This window comes from Salvelinus fontinalis, chromosome 3 (genome assembly GCF_029448725.1).
Source record: "Salvelinus fontinalis isolate EN_2023a chromosome 3, ASM2944872v1, whole genome shotgun sequence".
Classification (NCBI taxonomy): domain Eukaryota; kingdom Metazoa; phylum Chordata; class Actinopteri; order Salmoniformes; family Salmonidae; genus Salvelinus; species Salvelinus fontinalis.
Window position 1 is genome coordinate 67,572,099 of NC_074667.1, and position 27,446 is coordinate 67,599,544.

A 27,446-nucleotide genomic window follows, 5' to 3' on the forward strand; every position below is an offset into this window, starting at 1 on the left:
CATGTAGTATCTAAACCTATAATCTAGTATCTAAACCTGTCATCTAGTATCTAAACCCGTCATGTAGTATCTAAACCCGTCAAGTAGTATCTAAACCCGTCATGTGGTATCTAAACCCGTCATGTAGTATCTAAACCCGTCATGTAGTATCTAAACCCGTCATGTAGTATCTAAACCCGTCATGTAGTATCTAAACCCGTCATGTAGTATCTAAACATATCATGTAGTATCTAAACCTATCATGTAGTATCTAAACCTGTCATGTAGTATCTAAACCTGTCATTTAGTATCTAAACCTGTCTTGTAGAATCTAAACCTATCATGTAGTATCTAAACCTATCATGTAGTATCTAAACCTTTCATGTAGTATCTAAACCTGTCATGTAGTATCTAAACCTGTCATGTAGTATCTAAACCTGTCATGTAGTATCTAAACCTGTCATCTAGTATCTAAACCTGTCATGTAGTATCTAAACCTGTCATGTAGTATCTAAACCTGTCATGTAGTATCTAAACCTATCATGTCGTATCTAACCCTGTCATGTAGTATCTACACCTGTCATGTAGTATCTAAACCTGTCATGTAGTATCTAAACCTGTCATCTAGTATCTAAACCTGTCATCTAGTATCTAAACCCGTCATGTAGTATCTAAACCTGTCATGTAGTATCTAAACCTGTCATCTAGTATCTAAACCTGTCATCTAGTATCTAAACCTGTCATGTAGTATCTAAACCTGTCATGTAGTATCTAAACCTATCATGTCGTATCTACACCTGTCATGTAGTATCTACACCTGTCATGTAGTATCTAAACCTATCATGTAGTATCTAAACCTGTCATGTAGTATCTAAACCTGTCATGTAGTATCTAAACCTATCATGTAGTATCTAAACCTGTCATGTAGTATCTAAACCTATCATGTGGTATCTAAACCTATCATGTGGTATCTAAACCTGTCATGTAGTATCTAAACCTGTCATGTAGTATCTAAACCTGTCATGTAGTATCTAAACATATCATGTAGTATCTAAACCTATAATCTAGTATCTAAACCTGTCATCTAGTATCTAAACCCGTCATGTAGTATCTAAACCCGTCAAGTAGTATCTAAACCCGTCATGTGGTATTTAAACCCGTCATGTAGTATCTAAACCCGTCATGTAGTATCTAAACCCGTCATGTAGTATCTAAACCCGTCATGTAGTATCTAAACCCGTCATGTAGTATCTAAACATATCATGTAGTATCTAAACCTATCATGTAGTATCTAAACCTGTCATGTAGTATCTAAACCTGTCATTTAGTATCTAAACCTCTTTTGTAGTATCTAAACCTATCATGTAGTATCTAAACCTATCATGTAGTATCTAAACCTTTAATGTAGTATCTAAACCTGTCATGTAGTATCTAAACCTGTCATGTAGTATCTAAACCTGTCATGTAGTATCTAAACCTGTCATCTAGTATCTAAACCTGTCATCTAGTATCTAAACCTGTCAGGTAGTATCTAAACCTGTCATGTAGTATCTAAACCTATCATGTCGTATCTAACCCTGTCATGTAGTATCTACACCTGTCATGTAGTATCTAAACCTGTCATGTAGTATCTAAACCTGTCATCTAGTATCTAAACCTGTCATCTAGTATCTAAACCCGTCATGTAGTATCTAAACCTGTCATGTAGTATCTAAACCTGTCATCTAGTATCTAAACCTATCATCTAGTATCTAAACCTGTCATGTAGTATCTAAACCTGTCATGTAGTATCTAAACCTATCATGTCGTATCTACACCTGTCATGTAGTATCTACACCTGTCATGTAGTATCTAAACCTATCATGTAGTATCTAAACCTGTCATGTAGTATCTAAACCTGTCATGTAGTATCTAAACCTATCATGTAGTATCTAAACCTGTCATGTAGTATCTAAACCTATCATGTGGTATCTAAACCTATCATGTGGTATCTAAACCTGTCATGTAGTATCTAAACCTGTCATGTAGTATCTAAACCTGTCATGTAGTATATAAACATATCATGTAGTATCTAAACCTATAATCTAGTATCTAAACCTGTCATCTAGTATCTAAACCCGTCATGTAGTATCTAAACCCGTCAAGTAGTATCTAAACCCGTCATGTGGTATCTAAACCCGTCATGTAGTATCTAAACCCGTCATGTAGTATCTAAACCCGTCATGTAGTATCTAAACCCGTCATGTAGTATCTAAACCCGTCATGTAGTATCTAAACATATCATGTAGTATCTAAACCTATCATGTAGTATCTAAACCTGTCATGTAGTATCTAAACCTGTCATCTAGTATCTAAACCTGTCATCTAGTATCTAAACCTATCATGTAGTATCTAAACCTGTCATGTAGTATCTAAACCTATCATGTCGTATCTAACCCTGTCATGTAGTATCTAAACCTTTAATGTAGTATCTAAACCTGTCATGTAGTATCTAAACCTTTAATGTAGTATCTAAACTTGTCATGTAGTATCTAAACCTATCATGTCGTATCTAAACCTATCATGTAGTATCTAAACCTTTAATGTAGTATCTAAACCTGTCATGTAGTATCTAAACCTGTCATGTAGTATCTAAACCTGTCATGTAGTATCTAAACCTGTCATCTAGTATCTAAACCTGTCATCTAGTATCTAAACCTGTCATGTAGTATCTAAACCTGTCATGTAGTATCTAAACCTATCATGTCGTATCTAACCCTGTCATGTAGTATCTACACCTGTCATGTAGTATCTAAACCTGTCATGTAGTATCTAAACCTGTCATCTAGTATCTAAACCTGTCATCTAGTATCTAAACCCGTCATGTAGTATCTAAACCTGTCATGTAGTATCTAAACCTGTCATCTAGTATCTAAACCTATCATCTAGTATCTAAACCTGTCATGTAGTATCTAAACCTGTCATGTAGTATCTAAACCTATCATGTCGTATTTACACCTGTCATGTAGTATCTACACCTGTCATGTAGTATCTAAACCTATCATGTAGTATCTAAACCTGTCATGTAGTATCTAAACCTGTCATGTAGTATCTAAACCTATCATGTAGTATCTAAACCTGTCATGTAGTATCTAAACCTATCATGTGGTATCTAAACCTATCATGTGGTATCTAAACCTGTCATGTAGTATCTAAACCTGTCATGTAGTATCTAAACCTGTCATGTAGTATATAAACATATCATGTAGTATCTAAACCTATAATCTAGCATCTAAACCTGTCATCTAGTAACTAAACCCGTCATGTAGTATCTAAACCCGTCAAGTAGTATCTAAACCCGTCATGTGGTATCTAAACCCGTCATGTAGTATCTAAACCCGTCATGTAGTATCTAAACATATCATGTAGTATCTAAACCTATCATGTAGTATCTAAACCTGTCATGTAGTATCTAAACCTGTCATTTAGTATCTAAACCTCTTTTGTAGTATCTAAACCTATCATGTAGTATCTAAACCTATCATGTAGTATCTAAACCTTTAATGTAGTATCTAAACCTGTCATGTAGTATCTAAACCTGTCATGTAGTATCTAAACCTGTCATGTAGTATCTAAACCTGTCATCTAGTATCTAAACCTGTCATCTAGTATCTAAACCTGTCATGTAGTATCTAAACCTGTCATGTAGTATCTAAACCTATCATGTCGTATCTAACCCTGTCATGTAGTATCTACACCTGTCATGTAGTATCTAAACCTGTCATGTAGTATCTAAACCTGTCATCTAGTATCTAAACCTGTCATCTAGTATCTAAACCCGTCATGTAGTATCTAAACCTGTCATGTAGTATCTAAACCTGTCATCTAGTATCTAAACCTATCATCTAGTATCTAAACCTGTCATGTAGTATCTAAACCTGTCATGTAGTATCTAAACCTATCATGTCGTATCTACACCTGTCATGTAGTATCTACACCTGTCATGTAGTATCTAAACCTATCATGTAGTATCTAAACCTGTCATGTAGTATCTAAACCTGTCATGTAGTATCTAAACCTATCATGTAGTATCTAAACCTGTCATGTAGTATCTAAACCTATCATGTGGTATCTAAACCTATCATGTGGTATCTAAACCTGTCATGTAGTATCTAAACCTGTCATGTAGTATCTAAACCTGTCATGTAGTATATAAACATATCATGTAGTATCTAAACCTATAATCTAGTATCTAAACCTGTCATCTAGTATCTAAACCCGTCATGTAGTATCTAAACCCGTCAAGTAGTATCTAAACCCGTCATGTGGTATCTAAACCCGTCATGTAGTATCTAAACCCGTCATGTAGTATCTAAACCCGTCATGTAGTATCTAAACCCGTCATGTAGTATCTAAACCCGTCATGTAGTATCTAAACATATCATGTAGTATCTAAACCTATCATGTAGTATCTAAACCTGTCATGTAGTATCTAAACCTGTCATCTAGTATCTAAACCTGTCATCTAGTATCTAAACCTATCATGTAGTATCTAAACCTGTCATGTAGTATCTAAACCTATCATGTCGTATCTAACCCTGTCATGTAGTATCTAAACCTTTAATGTAGTATCTAAACCTGTCATGTAGTATCTAAACCTTTAATGTAGTATCTAAACCTGTCATGTAGTATCTAAACCTATCATGTCGTATCTAAACCTATCATGTAGTATCTAAACCTTTAATGTAGTATCTAAACCTGTCATGTAGTATCTAAACCTGTCATGTAGTATCTAAACCTGTCATGTAGTATCTAAACCTGTCATCTAGTATCTAAACCTGTCATCTAGTATCTAAACCTGTCATGTAGTATCTAAACCTGTCATGTAGTATCTAAACCTATCATGTCGTATCTAACCCTGTCATGTAGTATCTACACCTGTCATGTAGTATCTAAACCTGTCATGTAGTATCTAAACCTGTCATCTAGTATCTAAACCTGTCATCTAGTATCTAAACCCGTCATGTAGTATCTAAACCTGTCATGTAGTATCTAAACCTGTCATCTAGTATCTAAACCTATCATCTAGTATCTAAACCTGTCATGTAGTATCTAAACCTGTCATGTAGTATCTAAACCTATCATGTCGTATCTACACCTGTCATGTAGTATCTACACCTGTCATGTAGTATCTAAACCTATCATGTAGTATCTAAACCTGTCATGTAGTATCTAAACCTGTCATGTAGTATCTAAACCTATCATGTGGTATCTAAACCTATCATGTGGTATCTAAACCTGTCATGTAGTATCTAAACCTGTCATGTAGTATCTAAACCTGTCATGTAGTATATAAACATATCATGTAGTATCTAAACCTATAATCTAGTATCTAAACCTGTCATCTAGTATCTAAACCCGTCATGTAGTATCTAAACCCGTCAAGTAGTATCTAAACCCGTCATGTGGTATCTAAACCCGTCATGTAGTATCTAAACCCGTCATGTAGTATCTAAACCCGTCATGTAGTATCTAAACCCGTCATGTAGTATCTAAACCCGTCATGTAGTATCTAAACATATCATGTAGTATCTAAACCTATCATGTGGTATCTAAACCTATCATGTGGTATCTAAACCTGTCATGTAGTATCTAAACCTGTCATGTAGTATCTAAACCTGTCATGTAGTATATAAACATATCATGTAGTATCTAAACCTATAATCTAGTATCTAAACCTGTCATCTAGTATCTAAACCTGTCATCTAGTATCTAAACCCGTCATGTAGTATCTAAACCCGTCAAGTAGTATCTAAACCCGTCATGTGGTATCTAAACCCGTCATGTAGTATCTAAACCCGTCATGTAGTATCTAAACCCGTCATGTAGTATCAAAACCCGTCATGTAGTATCTAAACCCGTCATGTAGTATCTAAACATATCATGTAGTATCTAAACCTATCATGTAGTATCTAAACCTGTCATGTAGTATCTAAACCTGTCATTTAGTATCTAAACCTGTCTTGTAGTATCTAAACCTATCATGTAGTATCTAAAACTATCATGTAGTATCTAAACCTTTCATGTAGTATCTAAACCTGTCATGTAGTATCTAAACCTGTCATGTAGTATCTAAACCTGTCATGTAGTATCTAAACCTGTCATCTAGTATCTAAACCTGTCATCTAGTATCTAAACCTGTCATGTAGTATCTAAACCTGTCATGTAGTATCTAAACCTATCATGTCGTATCTAACCCTGTCATGTAGTATCTACACCTGTCATGTAGTATCTAAACCTGTCATGTAGTATCTAAACCTGTCATCTAGTATCTAAACCTGTCATCTAGTATCTAAACCCGTCATGTAGTATCTAAACCTGTCATGTAGTATCTAAACCTGTCATCTAGTATCTAAACCTGTCATCTAGTATCTAAACCTGTCATGTAGTATCTAAACCTGTCATGTAGTATCCAAACCTATCATGTCGTATCTACACCTGTCATGTAGTATCTACACCTGTCATGTAGTATCTAAACCTATCATGTAGTATCTAAACCTGTCATGTAGTATCTAAACCTGTCATGTAGTATCTAAACCTATCACGTAGTATCTAAACCTGTCATGTAGTATCTAAACCTGTCATGTAGTATCTAAACCTGTCATGTAGTATATAAACATATCATGTAGTATCTAAACCTATAATCTAGTATCTAAACCTGTCATCTAGTATCTAAACCCGTCATGTAGTATCTAAACCCGTCAAGTAGTATCTAAACCCGTCATGTGGTATCTAAACCCGTCATGTAGTATCTAAACCCGTCATGTAGTATCTAAACCCGTCATGTAGTATCTAAACCCGTCATGTAGTATCTAAACCCGTCATGTGGTATCTAAACCTGTCATGTAGTATCTAAACCTGTCATGTAGTATCTAAACCTGTCATGTAGTATATAAACATATCATGTAGTATCTAAACCTATAATCTAGTATCTAAACCTGTCATCTAGTATCTAAACCCGTCATGTAGTATCTAAACCCGTCAAGTAGTATCTAAACCCGTCATGTGGTATCTAAACCCGTCATGTAGTATCTAAACCCGTCATGTAGTATCTAAACCCGTCATGTAGTATCTAAACCCGTCATGTAGTATCTAAACCCGTCATGTAGTATCTAAACATATCATGTAGTATCTAAACCTATCATGTAGTATCTAAACCTATCATGTAGTATCTAAACCTTTCATGTAGTATCTAAACCTGTCATGTAGTATCTAAACCTGTCATGTAGTATCTAAACCTGTCATGTAGTATCTAAACCTGTCATCTAGTATCTAAACCTGTCATGTAGTATCTAAACCTGTCATGTAGTATCTAAACCTATCATGTCGTATCTAACCCTGTCATGTAGTATCTACACCTGTCATGTAGTATCTAAACCTGTCATGTAGTATCTAAACCTGTCATCTAGTATCTAAACCTGTCATCTAGTATCTAAACCCGTCATGTAGTATCTAAACCTGTCATGTAGTATCTAAACCTGTCATCTAGTATCTAAACCTGTCATCTAGTATCTAAACCTGTCATGTAGTATCTAAACCTGTCATGTAGTATCTAAACCTATCATTTCGTATCTAACCCTGTCATGTAGTATCTAAACCTTTAATGTGGTATCTAAACCCGTCATGTAGTATCTAAACCCGTCATGTAGTATCTAAACCCGTCATGTAGTATCTAAACCCGTCATGTAGTCTCTAAACCCGTCATGTAGTATCTAAACATATCATGTAGTATCTAAACCTATCATGTAGTATCTAAACCTGTCATGTAGTATCTAAACCTGTCATCTAGTATCTAAACCTGTCATCTAGTATCTAAACCTATCATGTAGTATCTAAACCTGTCATGTAGTATCTAAACCTATCATGTCGTATCTAACCCTGTCATGTAGTATCTAAACCTTTAATGTAGTATCTAAACCTGTCATGTAGTATCTAAACCTTTAATGTAGTATCTAAACCTGTCATGTAGTATCTAAACCTATCATGTCGTATCTAAACCTATCATGTAGTATCTAAACCTTTAATGTAGTATCTAAACCTGTCATGTAGTATCTAAACCTGTCATGTAGTATCTAAACCTGTCATGTAGTATCTAAACCTGTCATCTACTATCTAAACCTGTCATCTAGTATCTAAACCTGTCATGTAGTATCTAAACCTGTCATGTAGTATCTAAACCTATCATGTCGTATCTAACCCTGTCATGTAGTATCTACACCTGTCATGTAGTATCTAAACCTGTCATGTAGTATCTAAACCTGTCATCTAGTATCTAAACCTGTCATCTAGTATCTAAACCCGTCATGTAGTATCTAAACCTGTCATGTAGTATCTAAACCTGTCATCTAGTATCTAAACCTATCATCTAGTATCTAAACCTGTCATGTAGTATCTAAACCTGTCATGTAGTATCTAAACCTATCATGTCGTATCTACACCTGTCATGTAGTATCTACACCTGTCATGTAGTATCTAAACCTATCATGTAGTATCTAAACCTGTCATGTAGTATCTAAACCTGTCATGTAGTATCTAAACCTATCATGTAGTATCTAAACCTGTCATGTAGTATCTAAACCTATCATGTGGTATCTAAACCTATCATGTGGTATCTAAACCTGTCATGTAGTATCTAAACCTGTCATGTAGTATCTAAACCTGTCATGTAGTATATAAACATATCATGTAGTATCTAAACCTATAATCTAGTATCTAAACCTGTCATCTAGTATCTAAACCCGTCATGTAGTATCTAAACCCGTCAAGTAGTATCTAAACCCGTCATGTGGTATCTAAACCCGTCATGTAGTATCTAAACCCGTCATGTAGTATCTAAACCCGTCATGTAGTATCTAAACCCGTCATGTAGTATCTAAACCCGTCATGTAGTATCTAAACATATCATGTAGTATCTAAAACTATCATGTAGTATCTAAACCTGTCATGTAGTATCTAAACCTGTCATCTAGTATCTAAACCTGTCATCTAGTATCTAAACCTGTCATGTAGTATCTAAACCTGTCATGTAGTATCCAAACCTATCATGTCGTATCTACACCTGTCATGTAGTATCTACACCTGTCATGTAGTATCTAAACCTATCATGTAGTATCTAAACCTGTCATGTAGTATCTAAACCTGTCATGTAGTATCTAAACCTATCATGTAGTATCTAAACCTGTCATGTAGTATCTAAACCTGTCATGTAGTATCTAAACCTGTCATGTAGTATATAAACATATCATGTAGTATCTAAACCTATAATCTAGTATCTAAACCTGTCATCTAGTATCTAAACCCGTCATGTAGTATCTAAACCCGTCAAGTAGTATCTAAACCCGTCATGTGGTATCTAAACCCGTCATGTAGTATCTAAACCCGTCATGTAGTATCTAAACCCGTCATGTAGTATCTAAACCCGTCATGTAGTATCTAAACCCGTCATGTGGTATCTAAACCTGTCATGTAGTATCTAAACCTGTCATGTAGTATCTAAACCTGTCATGTAGTATATAAACATATCATGTAGTATCTAAACCTATAATCTAGTATCTAAACCTGTCATCTAGTATCTAAACCCGTCATGTAGTATCTAAACCCGTCAAGTAGTATCTAAACCCGTCATGTGGTATCTAAACCCGTCATGTAGTATCTAAACCCGTCATGTAGTATCTAAACCCGTCATGTAGTATCTAAACCCGTCATGTAGTATCTAAACCCGTCATGTAGTATCTAAACATATCATGTAGTATCTAAACCTATCATGTAGTATCTAAACCTATCATGTAGTATCTAAACCTTTCATGTAGTATCTAAACCTGTCATGTAGTATCTAAACCTGTCATGTAGTATCTAAACCTGTCATGTAGTATCTAAACCTGTCATCTAGTATCTAAACCTGTCATGTAGTATCTAAACCTGTCATGTAGTATCTAAACCTATCATGTCGTATCTAACCCTGTCATGTAGTATCTACACCTGTCATGTAGTATCTAAACCTGTCATGTAGTATCTAAACCTGTCATCTAGTATCTAAACCTGTCATCTAGTATCTAAACCCGTCATGTAGTATCTAAACCTGTCATGTAGTATCTAAACCTGTCATCTAGTATCTAAACCTGTCATCTAGTATCTAAACCTGTCATGTAGTATCTAAACCTGTCATGTAGTATCTAAACCTATCATTTCGTATCTAACCCTGTCATGTAGTATCTAAACCTTTAATGTGGTATCTAAACCCGTCATGTAGTATCTAAACCCGTCATGTAGTATCTAAACCCGTCATGTAGTATCTAAACCCGTCATGTAGTCTCTAAACCCGTCATGTAGTATCTAAACATATCATGTAGTATCTAAACCTATCATGTAGTATCTAAACCTGTCATGTAGTATCTAAACCTGTCATCTAGTATCTAAACCTGTCATCTAGTATCTAAACCTATCATGTAGTATCTAAACCTGTCATGTAGTATCTAAACCTATCATGTCGTATCTAACCCTGTCATGTAGTATCTAAACCTTTAATGTAGTATCTAAACCTGTCATGTAGTATCTAAACCTTTAATGTAGTATCTAAACCTGTCATGTAGTATCTAAACCTATCATGTCGTATCTAAACCTATCATGTAGTATCTAAACCTTTAATGTAGTATCTAAACCTGTCATGTAGTATCTAAACCTGTCATGTAGTATCTAAACCTGTCATGTAGTATCTAAACCTGTCATCTACTATCTAAACCTGTCATCTAGTATCTAAACCTGTCATGTAGTATCTAAACCTGTCATGTAGTATCTAAACCTATCATGTCGTATCTAACCCTGTCATGTAGTATCTACACCTGTCATGTAGTATCTAAACCTGTCATGTAGTATCTAAACCTGTCATCTAGTATCTAAACCTGTCATCTAGTATCTAAACCCGTCATGTAGTATCTAAACCTGTCATGTAGTATCTAAACCTGTCATCTAGTATCTAAACCTATCATCTAGTATCTAAACCTGTCATGTAGTATCTAAACCTGTCATGTAGTATCTAAACCTATCATGTCGTATCTACACCTGTCATGTAGTATCTACACCTGTCATGTAGTATCTAAACCTATCATGTAGTATCTAAACCTGTCATGTAGTATCTAAACCTGTCATGTAGTATCTAAACCTATCATGTAGTATCTAAACCTGTCATGTAGTATCTAAACCTATCATGTGGTATCTAAACCTATCATGTGGTATCTAAACCTGTCATGTAGTATCTAAACCTGTCATGTAGTATCTAAACCTGTCATGTAGTATATAAACATATCATGTAGTATCTAAACCTATAATCTAGTATCTAAACCTGTCATCTAGTATCTAAACCCGTCATGTAGTATCTAAACCCGTCAAGTAGTATCTAAACCCGTCATGTGGTATCTAAACCCGTCATGTAGTATCTAAACCCGTCATGTAGTATCTAAACCCGTCATGTAGTATCTAAACCCGTCATGTAGTATCTAAACCCGTCATGTAGTATCTAAACATATCATGTAGTATCTAAAACTATCATGTAGTATCTAAACCTGTCATGTAGTATCTAAACCTGTCATCTAGTATCTAAACCTGTCATCTAGTATCTAAACCTGTCATGTAGTATCTAAACCTGTCATGTAGTATCTAAACCTATCATGTCGTATCTAACCCTGTCATGTAGTATCTAAACCTGTCATGTGTATCTAAACCTGTCATGCAGTATCTAAACCTGTCATGTAGTATCTAAACCTATCATGTAGTATCTAAACCTATCATGTGGTATCTAAACCTATCATGTGGTATCTAAACCTGTCATGTAGTATCTAAACCTGTCATGTAGTATCTAAACCTGTCATGTAGTATATAAACATATCATGTAGTATCTAAACCTATAATCTAGTATCTAAACCTGTCATCTAGTATCTAAACCTGTCATCTAGTATCTAAACCCGTCATGTAGTATCTAAACCCGTCAAGTAGTATCTAAACCCGTCATGTGGTATCTAAACCCGTCATGTAGTATCTAAACCCGTCATGTAGTATCTAAACCCGTCATGTAGTATCAAAACCCGTCATGTAGTATCTAAACCCGTCATGTAGTATCTAAACATATCATGTAGTATCTAAACCTATCATGTAGTATCTAAACCTGTCATGTAGTATCTAAACCTGTCATTTAGTATCTAAACCTGTCTTGTAGTATCTAAACCTATCATGTAGTATCTAAAACTATCATGTAGTATCTAAACCTTTCATGTAGTATCTAAACCTGTCATGTAGTATCTAAACCTGTCATGTAGTATCTAAACCTGTCATGTAGTATCTAAACCTGTCATCTAGTATCTAAACCTGTCATCTAGTATCTAAACCTGTCATGTAGTATCTAAACCTGTCATGTAGTATCTAAACCTATCATGTCGTATCTAACCCTGTCATGTAGTATCTACACCTGTCATGTAGTATCTAAACCTGTCATGTAGTATCTAAACCTGTCATCTAGTATCTAAACCTGTCATCTAGTATCTAAACCCGTCATGTAGTATCTAAACCTGTCATGTAGTATCTAAACCTGTCATCTAGTATCTAAACCTGTCATCTAGTATCTAAACCTGTCATGTAGTATCTAAACCTGTCATGTAGTATCCAAACCTATCATGTCGTATCTAAACCTGTCATGTAGTATCTAAACCTGTCATTTAGTATCTAAACCTGTCTTGTAGTATCTAAACCTATCATGTAGTATCTAAAACTATCATGTAGTATCTAAACCTTTCATGTAGTATCTAAACCTGTCATGTAGTATCTAAACCTGTCATGTAGTATCTAAACCTGTCATGTAGTATCTAAACCTGTCATCTAGTATCTAAACCTGTCTTGTAGTATCTAAACCTGTCATGTAGTATCTAAACCTGTCATCTAGTATCTAAACCTGTCATGTAGTATCTAAACCTGTCATGTAGTATCCAAACCTATCATGTCGTATCTAACCCTGTCATGTAGTATCTACACCCGTCATGTAGTATCTAAACCTGTCATGTAGTATCTAAACCTGTCATCTAGTATCTAAACCTGTCATCTAGTATCTAAACCTGTCATGTAGTATCTAAACCTGTCATGTAGTATCTAAACCTATCATGTCGTATCTAACCCTGTCATGTAGTATCTACACCTGTCATGTAGTATCTAAACCTGTCATGTAGTATCTAAACCTGTCATCTAGTATCTAAACCTGTCATCTAGTATCTAAACCCGTCATGTAGTATCTAAACCCGTCAAGTAGTATCTAAACCCGTCATGTGGTATCTAAACCCGTCATGTAGTATCTAAACCCGTCATGTAGTATCTAAACCCGTCATGTAGTATCTAAACCCGTCATGTAGTATCTAAACCCGTCATGTAGTATCTAAACCTATCATGTAGTATCTAAACCTATCATGTAGTATCTAAACCTGTCATGTAGTATCTAAACCCTTCATGTAGTATCTAAACCTGTCATGTAGTATCTAAACCTGTCATGTAGTATCTAAACCTGTCATGTAGTATCTAAACCTGTCATCTAGTATCTAAACCTGTCATGTAGTATCTAAACCTGTCATGTAGTATCTAAACCTATCATGTCGTATCTAACCCTGTCATGTAGTATCTACACCTGTCATGTAGTATCTAAACCTGTCATGTAGTATCTAAACCTGTCATCTAGTATCTAAACCTGTCATCTAGTATCTAAACCCGTCATGTAGTATCTAAACCTGTCATGTAGTATCTAAACCTGTCATCTAGTATCTAAACCTGTCATCTAGTATCTAAACCTGTCATGTAGTATCTAAACCTGTCATGTAGTATCTAAACCTGTCATTTCGTATCTAAACCCTGTCATGTAGTATCTAAACCTGTCATGTAGTATCTAAACCCGTCATGTAGTATCTAAACCCGTCATGTAGTATCTAAACCCGTCATGTAGTATCTAAACCCGTCATGTAGTATCTAAACCCGTCATGTAGTATCTAAACCCGTCATGTAGTATCTAAACCTGTCATGTAGTATCTAAACCTGTCATGTAGTATCTAAACCTGTCATCTAGTATCTAAACCTGTCATCTAGTATCTAAACCTGTCATGTAGTATCTAAACCTGTCATGTAGTATCTAAACCTGTCATGTAGTATCTAAACCCTGTCATGTAGTATCTAAACCCGTCATGTAGTATCTAAACCTGTCATGTAGTATCTAAACCTGTCATGTAGTATCTAAACCCGTCATGTAGTATCTAAACCTGTCATGTAGTATCTAAACCTGTCATGTAGTATCTAAACCCGTCATGTAGTATCTAAACCTGTCATGTAGTATCTAAACCTGTCATGTAGTATCTAAACCTGTCATGTAGTATCTAAACCTGTCATCTAGTATCTAAACCTGTCATCTAGTATCTAAACCTGTCATGTAGTATCTAAACCTGTCATGTAGTATCTAAACCCGTCATGTAGTATCTAACCCTGTCATGTAGTATCTAAACCTGTCATGTAGTATCTAAACCCGTCATGTAGTATCTAAACCTGTCATCTAGTATCTAAACCTGTCATCTAGTATCTAAACCCGTCATGTAGTATCTAAACCTGTCATGTAGTATCTAAACCTGTCATCTAGTATCTAAACCTGTCATCTAGTATCTAAACCTGTCATGTAGTATCTAAACCTGTCATGTAGTATCTAAACCCGTCATGTAGTATCTAAACCTGTCATGTAGTATCTAAACCTGTCATGTAGTATCTAAACCCGTCATGTAGTATCTAAACCTGTCATGTAGTATCTAAACCCGTCATGTAGTATCTAAACCCGTCATGTAGTATCTAAACCCGTCATGTAGTATCTAAACCCGTCATGTAGTATCTAAACCCGTCATGTAGTATCTAAACCTGTCATGTAGTATCTAAACCCGTCATGTAGTATCTAAACCTGTCATGTAGTATCTAAACCCGTCATGTAGTATCTAAACCCGTCATCTAGTATCTAAACCTGTCATCTAGTATCTAAACCCGTCATGTAGTATCTAAACCCGTCATGTAGTATCTAAACCCGTCATGTAGTATCTAAACCCGTCATGTAGTATCTAAACCCGTCATGTAGTATCTAAACCCGTCATGTAGTATCTAAACCCGTCATGTAGTATCTAAACCCGTCATGTAGTATCTAAACCCGTCATGTAGTATCTAAACCCGTCATGTAGTATCTAAACCCGTCATGTAGTATCTAAACCTGTCATCTAGTATCTAAACCCGTCATGTAGTATCTAAACCCGTCATGTAGTATCTAAACCTGTCATGTAGTATCTAAACCCGTCATGTAGTATCTAAACCCGTCATGTAGTATCTAAACCTGTCATGTAGTATCTAAACCCGTCATGTAGTATCTAAACCCGTCATGTAGTATCTAAACCCGTCATGTAGTATCTAAACCTGTCATGTAGTATCTAAACCTGTCATGTAGTATCTAAACCCGTCATGTAGTATCTAAACCTGTCATGTAGTATCTAAACCCGTCATGTAGTATCTAAACCCGTCATGTAGTATCTAAACCTGTCATGTAGTATCTAAACCCGTCATGTAGTATCTAAACCCGTCATGTAGTATCTAAACCCGTCATGTAGTATCTAAACCCGTCATGTAGTATCTAAACCCGTCATGTAGTATCTAAACCCGTCATGTAGTATCTAAACCCGTCATGTAGTATCTAAACCCGTCATGTAGTATCTAAACCCGTCATGTAGTATCTAAACCCGTCATGTAGTATCTAAACCTGTCATGTAGTATCTAAACCCGTCATGTAGTATCTAAACCCGTCATGTAGTATCTAAACCTGTCATGTAGTATCTAAACCTGTCATGTAGTATCTAAACCCGTCATGTAGTATCTAAACCTGTCATGTAGTATCTAAACCCGTCATGTAGTATCTAAACCCGTCATGTAGTATCTAAACCCGTCATGTAGTATCTAAACCCGTCATGTAGTATCTAAACCCGTCATGTAGTATCTAAACCCGTCATCTAGTATCTAAACCTGTCATGTAGTATCTAAACCCGTCATGTAGTATCTAAACCTGTCATGTAGTATCTAAACCCTGTCATGTAGTATCTAAACCCGTCATGTAGTATCTAAACCTGTCATGTAGTATCTAAACCCGTCATCTAGTATCTAAACCCGTCATCTAGTATCTAAACCCGTCATGTAGTATCTAAACCCGTCATGTAGTATCTAAACCCGTCATCTAGTATCTAAACCCGTCATCTAGTATCTAAACCTGTCATGTAGTATCTAAACCTGTCATGTAGTATCTAAACCTATCATGTAGTATCTAAACCCGTCATGTAGTATCTAAACCTGTCATGTAGTATCTAAACCCGTCATGTAGTATCTAAACCCGTCATGTAGTATCTAAACCTGTCATGTAGTATCTAAACCCGTCATGTAGTATCTAAACCCGTCATGTAGTATCTAAACCCGTCATGTAGTATCTAAACCCGTCATGTAGTATCTAAACCTGTCATGTAGTATCTAAACCTGTCATGTAGTATCTAAACCTGTCATGTAGTATCTAAACCTGTCATCTAGTATCTAAACCCGTCATGTAGTATCTAAACCCGTCATGTAGTATCTAAACCCGTCATGTAGTATCTAAACCCTGTCATGTAGTATCTAAACCCGTCATGTAGTATCTAAACCTGTCATGTAGTATCTAAACCCGTCATCTAGTATCTAAACCCGTCATCTAGTATCTAAACCTGTCATGTAGTATCTAAACCTGTCATGTAGTATCTAAACCTGTCATGTAGTATCTAAACCCGTCATGTAGTATCTAAACCCGTCATGTAGTATCTAAACCTGTCATGTAGTATCTAAACCCGTCATCTAGTATCTAAACCTGTCATCTAGTATCTAAACCCGTCATGTAGTATCTAAACCCGTCATGTAGTATCTAAACCCGTCATGTAGTATCTAAACCTGTCATGTAGTATCTAAACCTGTCATGTAGTATCTAAACCTGTCATGTAGTATCTAAACCTGTCATTTAGTATCTAAACCTGTCATGTAGTATCTAAACCTATCATGTAGTATCTAAACCTATCATGTAGTATCTAAACCTTTCATGTAGTATCTAAACCTGTCATGTAGTATCTAAACCTGTCATGTAGTATCTAAACCTGTCATGTAGTATCTAAACCTGTCATCTAGTATCTAAACCTGTCATGTAGTATCTAAACCTGTCATGTAGTATCTAAACCTATCATGTCGTATCTAACCCTGTCATGTAGTATCTAAACCTGTCATGTAGTATCTAAACCTGTCATCTAGTATCTAAACCTGTCATCTAGTATCTAAACCCGTCATGTAGTATCTAAACCTGTCATGTAGTATCTAAACCTGTCATCTAGTATCTAAACCTGTCATCTAGTATCTAAACCTGTCATGTAGTATCTAAACCTGTCATGTAGTATCTAAACCTATCATGTCGTATCTAAACCTGTCATGTAGTATCTAAACCTGTCATGTAGTATCTAAACCTATCATGTAGTATCTAAACCTATCATGTAGTATCTAAACCTATCATGTAGTATCTAAACCTGTCATGTAGTATCTAAACCTGTCATGTAGTATCTAAACCTGTCATGTAGTATCTAAACCTGTCATGTAGTATCTAAACCTGTCATGTAGTATCTAAACCTGTCATGTAGTATCTAAACCTGTCATGTAGTATCTAAACCTATCATGTGGTATCTAAACCTGTCATGTAGTATCTAAACCTGTCATGTAGTATCTAAACCTGTCATGTAGTATCTAAACATATCATGTAGTATCTAAACCTATAATCTAGTATCTAAACCTGTCATCTAGTATCTAAACCTGTCATGTAGTATCTAAACCCGTCAAGTAGTATCTAAACCCGTCATGTAGTATCTAAACCTGTCATGTAGTATCTAAACCCGTCATGTAGTATCTAAACCTGTCATGTAGTATCTAAACATATCATGTAGTATCTAAACCTATAATCTAGTATCTAAACCCGTCATCTAGTATCTAAACCCGTCATGTAGTATCTAAACCCGTCAAGTAGTATCTAAACCCGTCATGTGGTATCTAAACCCGTCATGTAGTATCTAAACCCGTCATGTAGTATCTAAACCCGTCATGTAGTATCTAAACCCGTCATGTAGTATCTAAACCCGTCATGTAGTATCTAAACCCGTCATGTAGTATCTAAACCCGTCATGTAGTATCTAAACATATCATGTAGTATCTAAACCTATCATGTAGTATCTAAACCTGTCATGTAGTATCTAAACCTGTCATGTAGTATCTAAACCTGTCTTGTAGTATCTAAACCTATCATGTAGTATCTAAACCTATCATGTAGTATCTAAACCTTTCATGTAGTATCTAAACCTGTCATGTAGTATCTAAACCTGTCATGTAGTATCTAAACCTGTCATCTAGTATCTAAACCTGTCATCTAGTATCTAAACCTGTCATGTAGTATCTAAACCTGTCATGTAGTATCTAAACCTATCATGTCGTATCTAACCCTGTCATGTAGTATCTACACCTGTCACGTAGTATCTAAACCTGTCATGTAGTATCTAAACCTGTCATCTAGTATCTAAACCTGTCATCTAGTATCTAAACCCGTCATGTAGTATCTAAACCTGTCATGTAGTATCTAAACCTATCATGTAGTATCTAAACCTATCATGTGGTATCTAAACCTATCATGTGGTATCTAAACCTGTCATGTAGTATCTAAACCTGTCATGTAGTATCTAAACCTGTCATGTAGTATATAAACATATCATGTAGTATCTAAACCTATAATCTAGTATCTAAACCTGTCATCTAGTATCTAAACCTGTCATCTAGTATCTAAACCCGTCATGTAGTATCTAAACCCGTCAAGTAGTATCTAAACCCGTCATGTGGTATCTAAACCCGTCATGTAGTATCTAAACCCGTCATGTAGTATCTAAACCTGTCATGTAGTATCAAAACCCGTCATGTAGTATCTAAACCTGTCATGTAGTATCTAAACCTATCATGTCGTATCTAACCCTGTCATGTAGTATCTACACCTGTCATGTAGTATCTAAACCTGTCATGTAGTATCTAAACCTGTCATCTAGTATCTAAACCTGTCATCTAGTATCTAAACCCGTCATGTAGTATCTAAACCCGTCATGTAGTATCTAAACCCGTCATGTAGTATCTAAACCTATCATGTAGTATCTAAACCTATCATGTAGTATCTAAACCTGTCATGTAGTATCTAAACCTGTCATTTAGTATCTAAACCTGTCTTGTAGTATCTAAACCTATCATGTAGTATCTACACCTATCATGTAGTATCTAAACCTTTCATGTAGTATCTAAACCTGTCATGTAGTATCTAAACCTGTCATGTAGTATCTAAACCTGTCATGTAGTATCTAAACCTGTCATCTAGTATCTAAACCTATCATGTCGTATCTACACCTGTCATGTAGTATCTACACCTGTCATGTAGTATCTAAACCTATCATGTAGTATCTAAACCTATCATGTAGTATCTAAACCTATCATGTAGTATCTAAACCTTTCATGTAGTATCTAAACCTGTCATGTAGTATCTAAACCTGTCATGTAGTATCTAAACCTGTCATGTAGTATCTAAACCTGTCATGTAGTATCTAAACCTATCATGTAGTATCTAAACCTGTCATGTAGTATCTAAACCTATCATGTGGTATCTAAACCTATCATGTGGTATCTAAACCTGTCATGTAGTATCTAAACCTGTCATGTAGTATATAAACATATCATGTAGTATCTAAACCTATAATCTAGTATCTAAACCTGTCATCTAGTATCTGAACCTGTCATGTAGTATCTAAACCCGTCAAGTAGTATCTAAACCCGTCATGTGGTATCTAAACCCGTCATGTAGTATCTAAACCCGTCATGTAGTATCTAAACCCTTCATGTAGTATCTAAACATATCATGTAGTATCTAAACCTATCATGTAGTATCTAAACCTGTCATGTAGTATCTAAACCTGTCATTTAGTATCTAAACCTGTCTTGTAGTATCTAAACCTATCATGTAGTATCTAAACCTATCATGTAGTATCTAAACCTTTCATGTAGTATCTAAACCTATCATGTAGTATCTAAACCTGTCATGTAGTATCTAAACCTATCATGTGGTATCTAAACCTATCATGTGGTATCTAAACCTGTCATGTAGTATCTAAACCTGTCATGTAGTATCTAAACCTGTCATGTAGTATCTAAACCTGTCATGTAGTATATAAACATATCATGTAGTATCTAAACCTATAATCTAGTATCTAAACCCGTCATCTAGTATCTAAACCCGTCATGTAGTATCTAAACCCGTCAAGTAGTATCTAAACCCGTCATGTGGTATCTAAACCCGTCATGTAGTATCTAAACCCGTCATGTAGTATCTAAACCCGTCATGTAGTATCTAAACCCGTCATGTAGTATCTAAACCCGTCATGTAGTATCTAAACCCGTCATGTAGTATCTAAACCCGTCATGTAGTATCTAAACATATCATGTAGTATCTAAACCTATCATGTAGTATCTAAACCTGTCATGTAGTATCTAAACCTGTCATGTAGTATCTAAACCTGTCTTGTAGTATCTAAACCTATCATGTAGTATCTAAACCTATCATGTAGTATCTAAACCTTTCATGTAGTATCTAAACCTGTCATGTAGTATCTAAACCTGTCATGTAGTATCTAAACCTGTCATCTAGTATCTAAACCTGTCATCTAGTATCTAAACCTGTCATGTAGTATCTAAACCTGTCATGTAGTATCTAAACCTATCATGTCGTATCTAACCCTGTCATGTAGTATCTACACCTGTCACGTAGTATCTAAACCTGTCATGTAGTATCTAAACCTGTCATCTAGTATCTAAACCTGTCATCTAGTATCTAAACCCGTCATGTAGTATCTAAACCTGTCATGTAGTATCTAAACCTATCATGTAGTATCTAAACCTATCATGTGGTATCTAAACCTATCATGTGGTATCTAAACCCGTCATGTAGTATCTAAACCCGTCATGTAGTATCTAAACCCGTCATGTAGTATCTAAACCCGTCATGTAGTATCTAAACCCGTCATGTAGTATCTAAACCCGTCATGTAGTATCTAAACCCGTCATGTAGTATCTAAACATATCATGTAGTATCTAAACCTATCATGTAGTATCTAAACCTGTCATGTAGTATCTAAACCTGTCATGTAGTATCTAAACCTGTCTTGTAGTATCTAAACCTATCATGTAGTATCTAAACCTATCATGTAGTATCTAAACCTTTCATGTAGTATCTAAACCTGTCATGTAGTATCTAAACCTGTCATGTAGTATCTAAACCTGTCATCTAGTATCTAAACCTGTCATCTAGTATCTAAACCTGTCATGTAGTATCTAAACCTGTCATGTAGTATCTAAACCTATCATGTCGTATCTAACCCTGTCATGTAGTATCTACACCTGTCACGTAGTATCTAAACCTGTCATGTAGTATCTAAACCTGTCATCTAGTATCTAAACCTGTCATCTAGTATCTAAACCCGTCATGTAGTATCTAAACCTGTCATGTAGTATCTAAACCTATCATGTAGTATCTAAACCTATCATGTGGTATCTAAACCTATCATGTGGTATCTAAACCTGTCATGTAGTATCTAAACCTGTCATGTAGTATCTAAACCTGTCATGTAGTATATAAACATATCATGTAGTATCTAAACCTATAATCTAGTATCTAAACCTGTCATCTAGTATCTAAACCTGTCATCTAGTATCTAAACCCGTCATGTAGTATCTAAACCCGTCAAGTAGTATCTAAACCCGTCATGTGGTATCTAAACCCGTCATGTAGTATCTAAACCCGTCATGTAGTATCTAAACCTGTCATGTAGTATCAAAACCCGTCATGTAGTATCTAAACCTGTCATGTAGTATCTAAACCTATCATGTCGTATCTAACCCTGTCATGTAGTATCTACACCTGTCATGTAGTATCTAAACCTGTCATGTAGTATCTAAACCTGTCATCTAGTATCTAAACCTGTCATCTAGTATCTAAACCCGTCATGTAGTATCTAAACCCGTCATGTAGTATCTAAACCCGTCATGTAGTATCTAAACATATCATGTAGTATCTAAACCTATCATGTAGTATCTAAACCTGTCATGTAGTATCTAAACCTGTCATTTAGTATCTAAACCTGTCTTGTAGTATCTAAACCTATCATGTAGTATCTACACCTATCATGTAGTATCTAAACCTTTCATGTAGTATCTAAACCTGTCATGTAGTATCTAAACCTGTCATGTAGTATCTAAACCTGTCATGTAGTATCTAAACCTGTCATCTAGTATCTAAACCTATCATGTCGTATCTACACCTGTCATGTAGTATCTACACCTGTCATGTAGTATCTAAACCTATCATGTAGTATCTAAACCTATCATGTAGTATCTAAACCTATCATGTAGTATCTAAACCTTTCATGTAGTATCTAAACCTGTCATGTAGTATCTAAACCTGTCATGTAGTATCTAAACCTGTCATGTAGTATCTAAACCTGTCATGTAGTATCTAAACCTATCATGTAGTATCTAAACCTGTCATGTAGTATCTAAACCTATCATGTGGTATCTAAACCTATCATGTGGTATCTAAACCTGTCATGTAGTATCTAAACCTGTCATGTAGTATATAAACATATCATGTAGTATCTAAACCTATAATCTAGTATCTAAACCTGTCATCTAGTATCTGAACCTGTCATGTAGTATCTAAACCCGTCAAGTAGTATCTAAACCCGTCATGTGGTATCTAAACCCGTCATGTAGTATCTAAACCCGTCATGTAGTATCTAAACCCTTCATGTAGTATCTAAACATATCATGTAGTATCTAAACCTATCATGTAGTATCTAAACCTGTCATGTAGTATCTAAACCTGTCATTTAGTATCTAAACCTGTCTTGTAGTATCTAAACCTATCATGTAGTATCTAAACCTATCATGTAGTATCTAAACCTTTCATGTAGTATCTAAACCTATCATGTAGTATCTAAACCTGTCATGTAGTATCTAAACCTATCATGTGGTATCTAAACCTATCATGTGGTATCTAAACCTGTCATGTAGTATCTAAACCTGTCATGTAGTATCTAAACCTGTCATGTAGTATCTAAACCTGTCATGTAGTATATAAACATATCATGTAGTATCTAAACCTATAATCTAGTATCTAAACCCGTCATCTAGTATCTAAACCCGTCATGTAGTATCTAAACCCGTCAAGTAGTATCTAAACCCGTCATGTGGTATCTAAACCCGTCATGTAGTATCTAAACCCGTCATGTAGTATCTAAACCCGTCATGTAGTATCTAAACCCGTCATGTAGTATCTAAACCCGTCATGTAGTATCTAAACCCGTCATGTAGTATCTAAACCCGTCATGTAGTATCTAAACATATCATGTAGTATCTAAACCTATCATGTAGTATCTAAACCTGTCATGTAGTATCTAAACCTGTCATGTAGTATCTAAACCTGTCTTGTAGTATCTAAACCTATCATGTAGTATCTAAACCTATCATGTAGTATCTAAACCTTTCATGTAGTATCTAAACCTGTCATGTAGTATCTAAACCTGTCATGTAGTATCTAAACCTGTCATCTAGTATCTAAACCTGTCATCTAGTATCTAAACCTGTCATGTAGTATCTAAACCTGTCATGTAGTATCTAAACCTATCATGTCGTATCTAACCCTGTCATGTAGTATCTACACCTGTCACGTAGTATCTAAACCTGTCATGTAGTATCTAAACCTGTCATCTAGTATCTAAACCTGTCATCTAGTATCTAAACCCGTCATGTAGTATCTAAACCTGTCATGTAGTATCTAAACCTATCATGTAGTATCTAAACCTATCATGTGGTATCTAAACCTATCATGTGGTATCTAAACCTGTCATGTAGTATCTAAACCTGTCATGTAGTATCTAAACCTGTCATGTAGTATATAAACATATCATGTAGTATCTAAACCTATAATCTAGTATCTAAACCTGTCATCTAGTATCTAAACCTGTCATCTAGTATCTAAACCCGTCATGTAGTATCTAAACCCGTCAAGTAGTATCTAAACCCGTCATGTGGTATCTAAACCCGTCATGTAGTATCTAAACCCGTCATGTAGTATCTAAACCTGTCATGTAGTATCAAAACCCGTCATGTAGTATCTAAACCCGTCATGTAGTATCTAAACATATCATGTAGTATCTAAACCTATCATGTAGTATCTAAACCTGTCATGTAGTATCTAAACCTGTCATTTAGTATCTAAACCTGTCTTGTAGTATCTAAACCTATCATGTAGTATCTAAAACTATCATGTAGTATCTAAACCTTTCATGTAGTATCTAAACCTGTCATGTAGTATCTAAACCTGTCATGTAGTATCTAAACCTGTCATGTAGTATCTAAACCTGTCATCTAGTATCTAAACCTGTCATCTAGTATCTAAACCTGTCATGTAGTATCTAAACCTGTCATGTAGTATCTAAACCTATCATGTCTTATCTAACCCTGTCATGTAGTATCTACACCTGTCATGTAGTATCTAAACCTGTCATGTAGTATCTAAACCTGTCATCTAGTATCTAAACCTGTCATCTAGTATCTAAACCCGTCATGTAGTATCTAAACCTGTCATGTAGTATCTAAACCTGTCATCTAGTATCTAAACCTGTCATCTAGTATCTAAACCTGTCATGTAGTATCTAAACCTGTCATGTAGTATCCAAACCTATCATGTCGTATCTACACCTGTCATGTAGTATCTACACCTGTCATGTAGTATCTAAACCTATCATGTAGTATCTAAACCTGTCATGTAGTATCTAAACCTATCATGTAGTATCTAAACCTGTCATGTAGTATCTAAACCTATCATGTGGTATCTAAACCTATCATGTGGTATCTAAACCTGTCATGTAGTATCTAAACCTGTCATGTAGTATATAAACATATCATGTAGTATCTAAACCTATAATCTAGTATCTAAACCTGTCATCTAGTATCTGAACCTGTCATGTAGTATCTAAACCCGTCAAGTAGTATCTAAACCCGTCATGTGGTATCTAAACCCGTCATGTAGTATCTAAACCCGTCATGTAGTATCTAAACCCTTCATGTAGTATCTAAACATATCATGTAGTATCTAAACCTATCATGTAGTATCTAAACCTGTCATGTAGTATCTAAACCTGTCATTTAGTATCTAAACCTGTCTTGTAGTATCTAAACCTATCATGTAGTATCTAAACCTATCATGTAGTATCTAAACCTTTCATGTAGTATCTAAACCTATCATGTAGTATCTAAACCTGTCATGTAGTATCTAAACCTATCATGTGGTATCTAAACCTATCATGTGGTATCTAAACCTGTCATGTAGTATCTAAACCTGTCATGTAGTATCTAAACCTGTCATGTAGTATCTAAACCTGTCATGTAGTATATAAACATATCATGTAGTATCTAAACCTATAATCTAGTATCTAAACCCGTCATCTAGTATCTAAACCCGTCATGTAGTATCTAAACCCGTCAAGTAGTATCTAAACCCGTCATGTGGTATCTAAACCCGTCATGTAGTATCTAAACCCGTCATGTAGTATCTAAACCCGTCATGTAGTATCTAAACCTGTCATGTAGTATCTAAACCTGTCATTTAGTATCTAAACCTGTCTTGTAGTATCTAAACCTATCATGTAGTATCTAAAACTATCATGTAGTATCTAAACCTTTCATGTAGTATCTAAACCTGTCATGTAGTATCTAAACCTGTCATGTAGTATCTAAACCTGTCATGTAGTATCTAAACCTGTCATCTAGTATCTAAACCTGTCATCTAGTATCTAAACCTGTCATGTAGTATCTAAACCTGTCATGTAGTATCTAAACCTATCATGTCGTATCTAACCCTGTCATGTAGTATCTACACCTGTCATGTAGTATCTAAACCTATCATGTGGTATCTAAACCTGTCATGTAGTATCTAAACCTGTCATGTAGTATCTAAACCTGTCATGTAGTATATAAACATATCATGTAGTATCTAAACCTATAATCTAGTATCTAAACCTGTCATCTAGTATCTAAACCCGTCATGTAGTATCTAAACCCGTCAAGTAGTATCTAAACCCGTCATGTGGTATCTAAACCCGTCATGTAGTATCTAAACCCGTCATGTAGTATCTAAACCCGTCATGTAGTATCTAAACCCGTCATGTAGTATCTAAACCCGTCATGTAGTATCTAAACATATCATGTAGTATCTAAACCTATCATGTAGTATCTAAACCTGTCATGTAGTATCTAAACCTGTCATTTAGTATCTAAACCTGTCTTGTAGTATCTAAACCTATCATGTAGTATCTAAACCTATCATGTAGTATCTAAACCTTTCATGTAGTATCTAAACCTGTCATGTAGTATCTAAACCTGTCATGTAGTATCTAAACCTGTCATCTAGTATCTAAACCTGTCATCTAGTATCTAAACCTGTCATGTAGTATCTAAACCTGTCATGTAGTATCTAAACCTATCATGTCGTATCTAACCCTGTCATGTAGTATCTACACCTGTCACGTAGTATCTAAACCTGTCATGTAGTATCTAAACCTGTCATCTAGTATCTAAACCTGTCATCTAGTATCTAAACCCGTCATGTAGTATCTAAACCTGTCATGTAGTATCTAAACCTATCATGTAGTATCTAAACCTATCATGTGGTATCTAAACCTATCATGTGGTATCTAAACCTGTCATGTAGTATCTAAACCTGTCATGTAGTATCTAAACCTGTCATGTAGTATATAAACATATCATGTAGTATCTAAACCTATAATCTAGTATCTAAACCTGTCATCTAGTATCTAAACCTGTCATCTAGTATCTAAACCCGTCATGTAGTATCTAAACCCGTCAAGTAGTATCTAAACCCGTCATGTGGTATCTAAACCCGTCATGTAGTATCTAAACCCGTCATGTAGTATCTAAACCTGTCATGTAGTATCAAAACCCGTCATGTAGTATCTAAACCCGTCATGTAGTATCTAAACATATCATGTAGTATCTAAACCTATCATGTAGTATCTAAACCTGTCATGTAGTATCTAAACCTGTCATTTAGTATCTAAACCTGTCTTGTAGTATCTAAACCTATCATGTAGTATCTAAAACTATCATGTAGTATCTAAACCTTTCATGTAGTATCTAAACCTGTCATGTAGTATCTAAACCTGTCATGTAGTATCTAAACCTGTCAT